Source organism: Cryptotermes secundus, unplaced genomic scaffold (genome assembly GCF_002891405.2).
Source record: "Cryptotermes secundus unplaced genomic scaffold, Csec_1.0 scaffold334, whole genome shotgun sequence".
Classification (NCBI taxonomy): Eukaryota; Metazoa; Arthropoda; class Insecta; order Blattodea; family Kalotermitidae; genus Cryptotermes; species Cryptotermes secundus.
This window is the reverse complement of record NW_019731573.1, coordinates 1,086,252-1,095,631: the sequence shown is the minus strand read 5'-3', so window position 1 is coordinate 1,095,631 and position 9,380 is coordinate 1,086,252. Positions and strand designations below refer to the sequence as shown.

The following is a 9,380-nucleotide window of genomic DNA, read 5'->3' as shown; positions in this document are numbered from 1 at the left end:
ATTACTTCTTTACTGCTTGCACAAGACAAATTATTTTTATTGCTCTCCAAAGTTAAACATTAAAAGGACCTGTGATATGGTTTCTCTCTTAATATCGAGTATTTGTTTGTTGATGGTTTGTGCCTTTATAAGTCTTGGTACCTGCGGCTGTGTTTAGTGCGTGCACACAGGCATCTCGGGCCTGGACATGTTAGCGAACATAAAATACTCCTGCAGGGAATAGAACACCGGTCGTCTAGCCTGCAACCAGTTATTTTATCGAGTTCATCATGAGTAAGGAAGGATGCACTGAAACTGCAGCTCTGACAGCGGTCGACTACCGAGAGCACGTTACACGCCAGTCAGCCAACCAGACGAGAGCTTTCTAGTCAGCTACTCGGCTCTTCTTCCACAGTCGTGTGGTCACCTGCTATCCGACCGCTTCGTGATGCTCTGGTGTTCATTTTCCCAGATCAGAGAGCTTTAAGAGACATAGACACTCGTTCGTTTGTATGTGTTCTGTGGACGTAGTGGTGTGAAGTGTTGTTGATCTTACTAACGGTTCTTCTAACCTGTTGTGATACACGTGTTATAGGCTGCAGTCCTATAAACATTATACATGTGCTATTCACCTTAAAAGTTGTGCACGCAATGAGGCTTGGAAAATATCTCCTGTAATCTACGCACATATTTGCAGATCATAAGGTAAGGTTCGTTTATGTTAGCTCATGACACATGTTAATAATATAGTTTACCTAATATGGAGCTGCACTGTGGGCGCATAGTCTAAGGCATGAACCATCTTTGCCTGCTCGAACACTGGGGTCGTGAGTTCGAATTCCACTCATGGCATGGCTCTCATTGTGCGTTTATTTTGTGTTTATATTGTTCTGTATATAGATAGCGGCCTTGCGGCGGGCTGATCCCCTCTTCACGGAGTCATACCGACTGTGTATAGGATTTTGAACCAGCAAAAGCGGCCATGGCCCAACAAAGGGCTGTAGAACCATAAAACATTATCGAGCAGTGGTGGCTCGTAGCTAAAATTAGTGGGGGTGCTGCTCCAGAAGCGCACAGTTCCATACAAAGATTTGGCTACTGACATTAAGCTTAAGGATTATGTATTGTATTGTACAAGTATAAAGAAAGAATTAAAGAAAAAAGGACTCATTATATAAATGTTATCGATAATATTAAGTGGAAATTGGGGGCGCTGCGGTTCCGCAGTGCGTATACACGGGCCCCCCCTGTTATCGAGCAAGCCGGTTCAATAGGTAATGATTTTGATTTGCATTCGGAACAGACTCAGTTCGAATCTCGGTCAGGTTACCGACCATCATGACAGGCTTCACGTGGTTTTCTTCTATATTTACAGTCAAATTCTGGGATAGCACTTTGAAGTTAGTCCAAGATAGATTACTTCNTCTTATATTTTTTCTTATACCCTGAAGATGGAGGCGATACGTTCCTCCGAAACGTCGGTTAACACCACATATACACGGTGCCAAATCCCAGAAGACTGCTTTTTTCATAGTCACCGCCGTGAAAGCCTCAAATTCTCATTCATTGTTCACTGTCGACCAGCCGTTCGACTTTAGTCTCAGTAACTGGCAGCATCATTAAATAAACTACAAATAATAAATAAATGAATCACATATACGTTGTTAAATTTCAATTAATTTTTTTTACACTGGATTTAGAAAAGAACAGCCGTAATTGGCTGATTTTACTTTCTTCTAAACTTTCCGTTAGCTTACATATTCAGTGTTATCCATGTAAAAAAAGTCATCAAATATTTTTCACATTTTCAGTTTCAACCATTTAAAGCGCAGTTGTTAGGATGTATACCGTGTTAACGTTAAGAAACAGCGCAGTTCTTCCATAGAGTGCATTTATATATTCCTTATAATTTTCAGAGTAAACAGCAGTTGTTGCCATAAACAACATTAACCGATTGATCTTTGTAATGGACACGCATTTTGTCTGTGTTGTGGGAAGTGTATTTTTATGTATTATACAGGCGAACTTCATAATTATTATGCTTGTTAAGCTGCATATGGACCTACCATAATTATATTTATATAGCAGCTGTATGTAATATTTATAACCAAAAATGACAATAATTAATTAATTACAAATTTCATCCATTGTCCTGTACATACATACAATCGGACGGACGGTATTGCTGTCCCATTAAACACTCCCTTGCTTAATGTTAGACTCACTGCTGTACAAGGTCACACAAGCAGCAATTCTGTTTCATCCGACTAATGACTTCACCCATCATCATTTGCAGATAGGACAGGAACAGTGGCTTAGAAGTACCTTTTATTTATGAAATGTTGTATATAGCATTCTGAAATTTATATTCTTTTAACCTTTAAAATCTAATGGTTAATATATATACCACCTGATCTAAAACTATGCATTCTACCCATAGAGTGTACTCGTGTCTTTCGAATGGATCTCAAAATAAGTAACAATTTTACACCCCAAAATGCATTAACCGGTTGATGGCCTTTGTAACATAGACATCACGTGTTTCCTGTGAGGTACGAGCTATATCCTTATATATTAAACAAAACAAACTCCGTGGCTTTAGTCCGCAAGCGGATTCTCTCGACCGAGCTACCGCCGCTTGTCGGCGAAATTAGTGCCAACTTTGCTTATAGAAGGTGTCACGTGGTAAGCGCAACGGACCCCCACGGCGGTTAATTTCGGTTTTCTAAACCAGATATTTATATATTGCTTAGAAGAAATTAGTCTTGAATGGTTGAACACGTCTCACATCAAATGTCACCATCGAATGATGAGCAGACGGAGAGACCAAGTTCAAATTTCGACCAGGAGACGGGACGAATTGACTGAAGATTTTCCTATTTTCCACAGGCTCTCGAGGCAAATGCCTGTATACTACCTTAGGTTAAGACCCAGTCACTTCCTTCCTCATTTCCTCCATTATAGTAGTTCACTACAAACGCTCCAATCCTTTTCACCATTTTTAATATTGTAATTTCACGAGACTTATGACTGAGCGGTTTGGAATAGCGGTAACACTCTAGATTCGTATTTGGCAGGTACTTGGTTCGAATTTCAGCCGGGAAACCAAGTACAATAACTTAGGTTCTTTGTGGGTTTTCTCAGCTCCTCCAGGCAAATAGAAGGTAATTACCTTAATTATACCATGGCAGCTTCCGTTGTAATCCTTTACACTTCATCATTCAGCAGTCAGCTTACCAATAAGCTCTATAGAGTCTAGATATTTACGTCATAAAAAATCCCATAAAGATCTTCAGGAATGTGTCGCCAATTATTCAGACAAATATTTATGGACGGTCCTCCGAAACGTCGCTAAACTTCTATTAGACTGTGTGGTGACATATCTGAGAAGTTAGTGCTGACTCTTGTTTCCATCACTCTTTCATCTGTACAGGTTTCCTTTTCCTATTTTGTCAAGTCGTAATCTGTCCATTCTTGATGCTTTTGTAGTTTTGAAATAATCCCGCTCCATTGGCACTGTTTTACGAGGGAGAGTCAGTAAATATGTAAAAATGGATATGAAACATAAAACGTGTGATATCAGAAACTGGAATAAAACATTTCTCTACATATCTTCCACCAACCCTGATACACTTGTCTCATCGCTTTACCAGTGCTTCTAAATCCGTCGTATAGAAGTTTTTGACTGTCGTCTTAGCCACTTCCGCCCCCGTGTTTCAACTTCCTCCTCATCAGCGAAACTTTTGTCACCTAGTTGTTTCTTTTAGCGGACCAGACAGATAAACTCACGAGGGACCAAGTCTGGGTCGTTAGATGGATGTTCAGGAAGTTCCCATTATACAGGTAGTTATTGAATTCTCTCCTGGGCACCCATCTTGCTGTTGGCATGGAGGTTCTCTGCGAATTGCATCCCGAAATATTATGCTGTATGCAAAACACTGGTTATCTTTATCCTCCTGTCAACTCGAGTCAACTCTTCCGCCCTCTGCACAGATGCTTCTGATGCAATCTCAAATGGGCGACCTGGTCGGGTATCATCTGTGACTTTCGAACATCCTTCAGAGAATTCGTCTACCCAGCTGTAAACCGCTTTACGGGACCTACACTTCCCACCATAAACAGGAAATATTTATTTATGAATATCCTTTGCATTCCGTCCTTTTGCCCACAGCAAATGCACAAGAGAACGCTTCTCCTCTGTAGTACCCACTTCAGCACGGTCGCCATTTTGACTACTTGAAGCAGCCTCTGAACATGCGCATCGCGTCTGCTAGCTGGACTGTGTTGCTACCTAGTGATATATGTACATAGAGAACATATTACATTCATTACAATTGTTTAACTTCCATTTCTAACCTATTTACTGACTACCCTCATATTTCCTACCCTCCCATAGGCAGACCCCACTTCGCATCCACAAATGGAAGTGGGTAAGGGTGTACGGTGGCCTAGCTGAGATTCGAACTGTGCACCTCCCAGATAGAGGGCAGAGTTCTACCGCCTGAGAAAAATTGCTTAGTGCTTTGTGGTCAAAAATTGTATTTATCTGTCGCACGGTTTTCAAAATCAACAGCGACTATTTCCATTAATGGCGCTAACAGATTGATATTTTTAATGAAGGTGCAGTGTGTTTTCTCTGAGGTGGGAACTGCAGATTTAAATATTCAAAATCGTCATGTTCTAGTACGTAGATCGTGCCCTATTGAAGTGGGCTGTGTTTTTTTTTATTGCTAGTGGGGTGGGACCAAATCCCTTGTACTGCGGCCACTTCTGGCCTATTGTACCAGCCCCAGATGATAGGTGAGGGTGATTGTGGAGCAATTGGTGGAATGAAGATTGGCAGGGGAAACAGAAGTACTCGGAGAAAACCTGCCCCAGCGCCACTTTGTCCACCACAAATCCCACTTGACCAGACCCCGGGATCGAACCCGGGCCGCCGCAGTGGGAAGCCAGCGACTAACCGCTTGAGTTATGGTGCGGCCCAAGTGGGCTGTGTTGCTAATGTTTCGAATGGCCTTATTACCTTCATCTTCGTTGATGGATTTGTTTGGCTGAGGATGTCACCAAAGTGACAGGAGAGTGACCACTCAGAGCCAATGGATGAAAAAGGGCAGATGAAATTCGGAAAATTCTTGCTACCTTTCAATTCAGAATCTTCCTCCCTGTCGTTTTGCTTTCTAACTAGCGATTAAAACACACAAGCCTGTAATTTTATTTCTTGATTTGTGTGGTCTGTCACATTAAGAGGGGAACACAGACTGAGAGTGTTTGAGAACAGGGTGCCGAGGAGAATATTTGGACCCAAGTGGAATAGAATAATGTGAGACTGGAGAAATATACATAATGAAAACGCTAATTATTTTAGGTTCTTGCCAGATGCTACTAAAATGATCAGTCCAAGAGGATGAGCTGCTCAGGGCATGGAGAGAGACTGATATAAGGTTAAGGAGGAAGAGAGAACTTGAAGGGAAGTAGAACACTGCGAAGACTAGGCATATATGGGACAATGATGCTAAACTGATATAAAGTAAATTTGGTATGTGTTTGTGAACTGGATTTATCTGGCTTAGGATAAGGATCAGTGCTCAGCTCTTGTGAACAGGATAATAAACATTCGGGTTTCGTAAGGTGCTGGTAGCTTCTTGTGTAGCTGAGCAACTGATAGCTTCTCATTAAAGAGTCGGTCCATGGAGTTAGCTATAGTCCATTCGCGGAGACGAGACAGTCAGCGTAAACAACGCAAGCCCCGCGTCGCCACAGCTGACAGCAAGGAGTGGACAAAGCGCGCAGTTACTTCAGTGTACTCACTGCATTCGGACACACGTTAACCTGCATTCAGACTGAAGAGTGAACTTTGGACGCCCCTGCAACGGGACACGCATCACGTGATCGCTGCATTATTTCATTCAAAGAGCGAAGGAGATAGCGCGTGCATTTGTTTACAAGGACTCTCTCGTCTCCGCGAATGGACTGTAGGTAGCAATCTGAGAAATAAACACATTTTGTTTTTAAATTTTATCTTAAAAAGTATAGGATAAGGCCGATCACAGTTGCCGCGCTGTCTAAGATAGGAACTGTCTTCTCTCGCTTGAAAGCTTGGATCATGGGTTCGAAACTCACTCAAGAGATGGATGTCTGTGTGTGCGTTTACTCTGTGTTTGTGTTGCCCTGTGTATAAGTAGCGGCCTTGAGAAGGGCTGATCACTCGTTCAAGGAGTCCTACCGTCTGTGTAAAAATGATTACGAAACTAAAGAACAGTTCAGGACCCAACAAAAACTACAGGGCCATTGGTGAATGAATTAAAGAAATATAGGATAGGAAACTGAAATAATAATTGAAATTCTGAAAATTCTCATGTTAAGTGGGTCGCCAGGTGGAGACAGCCCCAAGATATGTATGCAGGGGCAGTTAGGAATATACTGAGAATTAGATCGTGGACTTATAAAGCTTAGGACCGATGCTGGACGTGAAGTTCACATTTCCTCTCCTTAGAAAGCGGTTGGATGTACGTTGCGAACTATCCCATTAGTCTGGAAGCAAGCATATGAGGACATCCATGAAAAGGTGCTGAGACAGTCGATAGATTTTCTGTGCTACATGGATTACTGACTTCTGGGATGTGGTGCTGTGAAATCTGGCAGATAGCTACGTCATCGAGGAACCTGCTGACTACTACAGAGTAAGGCTCTTCACACAGCCGTGAGGACCACAAATCCTATAAGATATTTATAGCCTCTACTTGTCACGTAATTTTGTTAAGGCGATTGAACCAAAAGTTGTGTTGCGAATACAGAACAATAAAACACGCGGGAACTGAGAAATATATAGAAAATTACCCGTTTAATTTCGAGGGAAGAAAGGTTCTTTTTGAGCATATGTATGGTTTGAAGAGTATAGTGATGGGTATTAACAAAAATTCACGGGTGAGACCGTGTGAATTAGATTCAAACACCCAATTTAAAGGCCACGCCATAGATCAAGAGGTTAGTCCTTGGCTTCCCACCGCGGCGGACCGAGTTTCAGGCCAGGTATGGTCATGTGGGATTTGTGGTGGACAAAGTGGCGCTGAGGCAGGTTTTCTCCGAGTACTTCGGTTTCCCCTGCCAATCTTCATTCCACCAATTGCTCCACAATCACCCTCACCTATCATCTGGGGCTGGTACAATAGGCCAGAAATGGCCGCAGTACAAGGGACTTAGTCCGATCCCAATAAGAAGAATAATAAAAAAGACCCAATGTAAGACCTAACTGCGAGTTTTTGTGACGTCAGAGACTAAGTTCCAGATTTCGTGGAACAATTTACTGATAAACTGCACAAACACAGTGCCCAATAAGAAAACATACGGGGTCTCTCTTTAGGAATATGATGCCGTGTAACCTAGTAGAAATTTACAGTTTCCTTCAATAATCCATACATTTTACCACACTTTTCGGCGTTACTTTCCAGGAGATTGTACGGGTACAGCAGTGAGAACCTCACAGGGAAATGGAGCAATGACCCCTTTTGTTGTGCTTGGTAATTTACATGATTCCGCATCTTTAAGGTGAATTAGTTTATCGGACGAAAAGTAGAAAGTTTAGCAGAAAACCTATAATTTCCTAACACAGATTACATAAAACGTTGTATCCATTAATCAACAAACTAATCGTCACAGAGAAACTTTGCAATTGTTGGCAGGGTGATTGCAAACTGTAAACATCTATCGACGGCTTTACATCCCTTGTGGACCTTGGACGTCTTCTCAGTTTCTTAATCCTATACGCAATCAGTAGTGTTCCTTGGACAGAGGATCAGCCAGTCGCAAGTTCACTACAACACAGACTCAGAATAAAGGCACACAGATATCCATTCATTGAGTTGGATTCGAACCCACGATCCCAGTGTTCGATTTGGCGAAGACGGTTTATACCTTAGACCGCGCGGCCACTGATATCGACTGAACTCTAAACATGCCTCTTTTTTTATTGTAATCTCCCAGCATTTAATGGTAGACTCCTGAATAATAGCTAGAAAAATTCAAATAATGATGCAAGTTTCGGGACTAATACATAGCTACGTACTTTTCTGAATCTGAAAAGAGCATCAGACAGGGTCCAAGAAACTGAAATGCTGTAACTAATAAATAATGCAGGAGTTGTGAAATTCCTGAAAAATAAACCTGGCAATATTGCCTCTAAATTTATCAGAACTTGAGCTCTCCAGTATGGTTGACAGAATGGTTCCTTTTTTCAATTGCTAGTGGGGTAGGACTAAGTCCCATGTACTGCGGCCACTTCTGGCCTATTGTACCAGACTCAGATGATAGGTGAGGGTGATTGTGGAGCAGTTGGTGGAATAAAGATTGGCAGAGGAAACCGAAATACTCGGAGAAAACCTGCCCCAACGCTACTTTGTCCACCACAAATCCCACTTGAAAAGACCCCAGGATCGAACCCGAGCCGCCGCTGTGGGAAGCCAGCGATTAACCGCTTGCGTTCTGGCGCGGCCCGCAGAATTCTTAGTAGCTCATTATGCTCATTATACTCTACTCGGAATGGCTACGGGTTGAATGTAAACAAAACATGGGGAACATGCGATAGAGCGTTCGCATTTTTGTGGTTCACGGGCCGGGGAAGTCCTCTTCGCGCGATACACAAGATGTCTCTCTTCATTCCAATGGCACTGCGTTGAGGCACAGTGGACACTCAGGAATACCGAGATCGTTGTAACCCACGCTTTCAACTCGGCTAGCTACCTGTTTCACTTGTTTACATGCACTTCGTAGATATTCTCATTAAAGTATGTTGACAAATATCAAAATTAAGATGAAAGTAAGTAAATTCTACAATTCTCCTCTTGTAAATCCTGAAGTACTTAATATTCATATTGTCGCGCACTGGGTGTATAACGCGACAAATAACTTCACGCCTTAGTGGATATAGCGAATTTTATTGCACATCCGCTCTTACAATCGCACAATGACTATTGCCATCTGCAGTATCACAATTTATCACATCAAATCTTCTAACCACGTCTTCGGTTCTTCCTTCCGCAGCTGCTGCTATATTCCAAATCTCTTCGGCGGCTGCTACATTTTAACTAACTTCTTAGGCAGTGTAGTTCTCTTATAAACCCTCAGCTAGACAACGGGAAAACGCCTCGCTTCCTTGTTGCCTAGTCGCCGTGTTTACAGGTGTTACTGGGCAACGCTGTCGAGAGTTGTTTACTGCTGCATAGCAACTGCGGCATCCCCCGCTACGTCACCGCGGGGGAGGGGGCGGGGTGTTGACTGGTCTGTTACCGTAGTAGCGACAGCGCCCGATGTCGTTACGTCACCGCTGGCGGGTGAGGGGATGTCCTCCATAACTCAATACGTCACAATATATTTTATCTTCTTCAGTGCGACATGTGCGTATACAC

The 9,380-nt window shown here is 42.6% G+C and overlaps 1 protein-coding gene across 1 annotated transcript in view; it reads left to right on the top strand.

Moving 5' to 3' along the window:
* The first annotated feature begins 200 nt into the window (after positions 1–200).
* Positions 201–9,380, top strand: part of LOC111867122 (cadherin-89D) — a 220,428-nt gene continuing 211,248 nt past the window's right edge. Inside the window, exon 1 of the mRNA XM_023856657.2 lies at positions 201–684. The gene's annotated coding sequence lies outside the window, so the exon portion shown is untranslated. The remainder of the gene's footprint in view (positions 685–9,380) is intronic.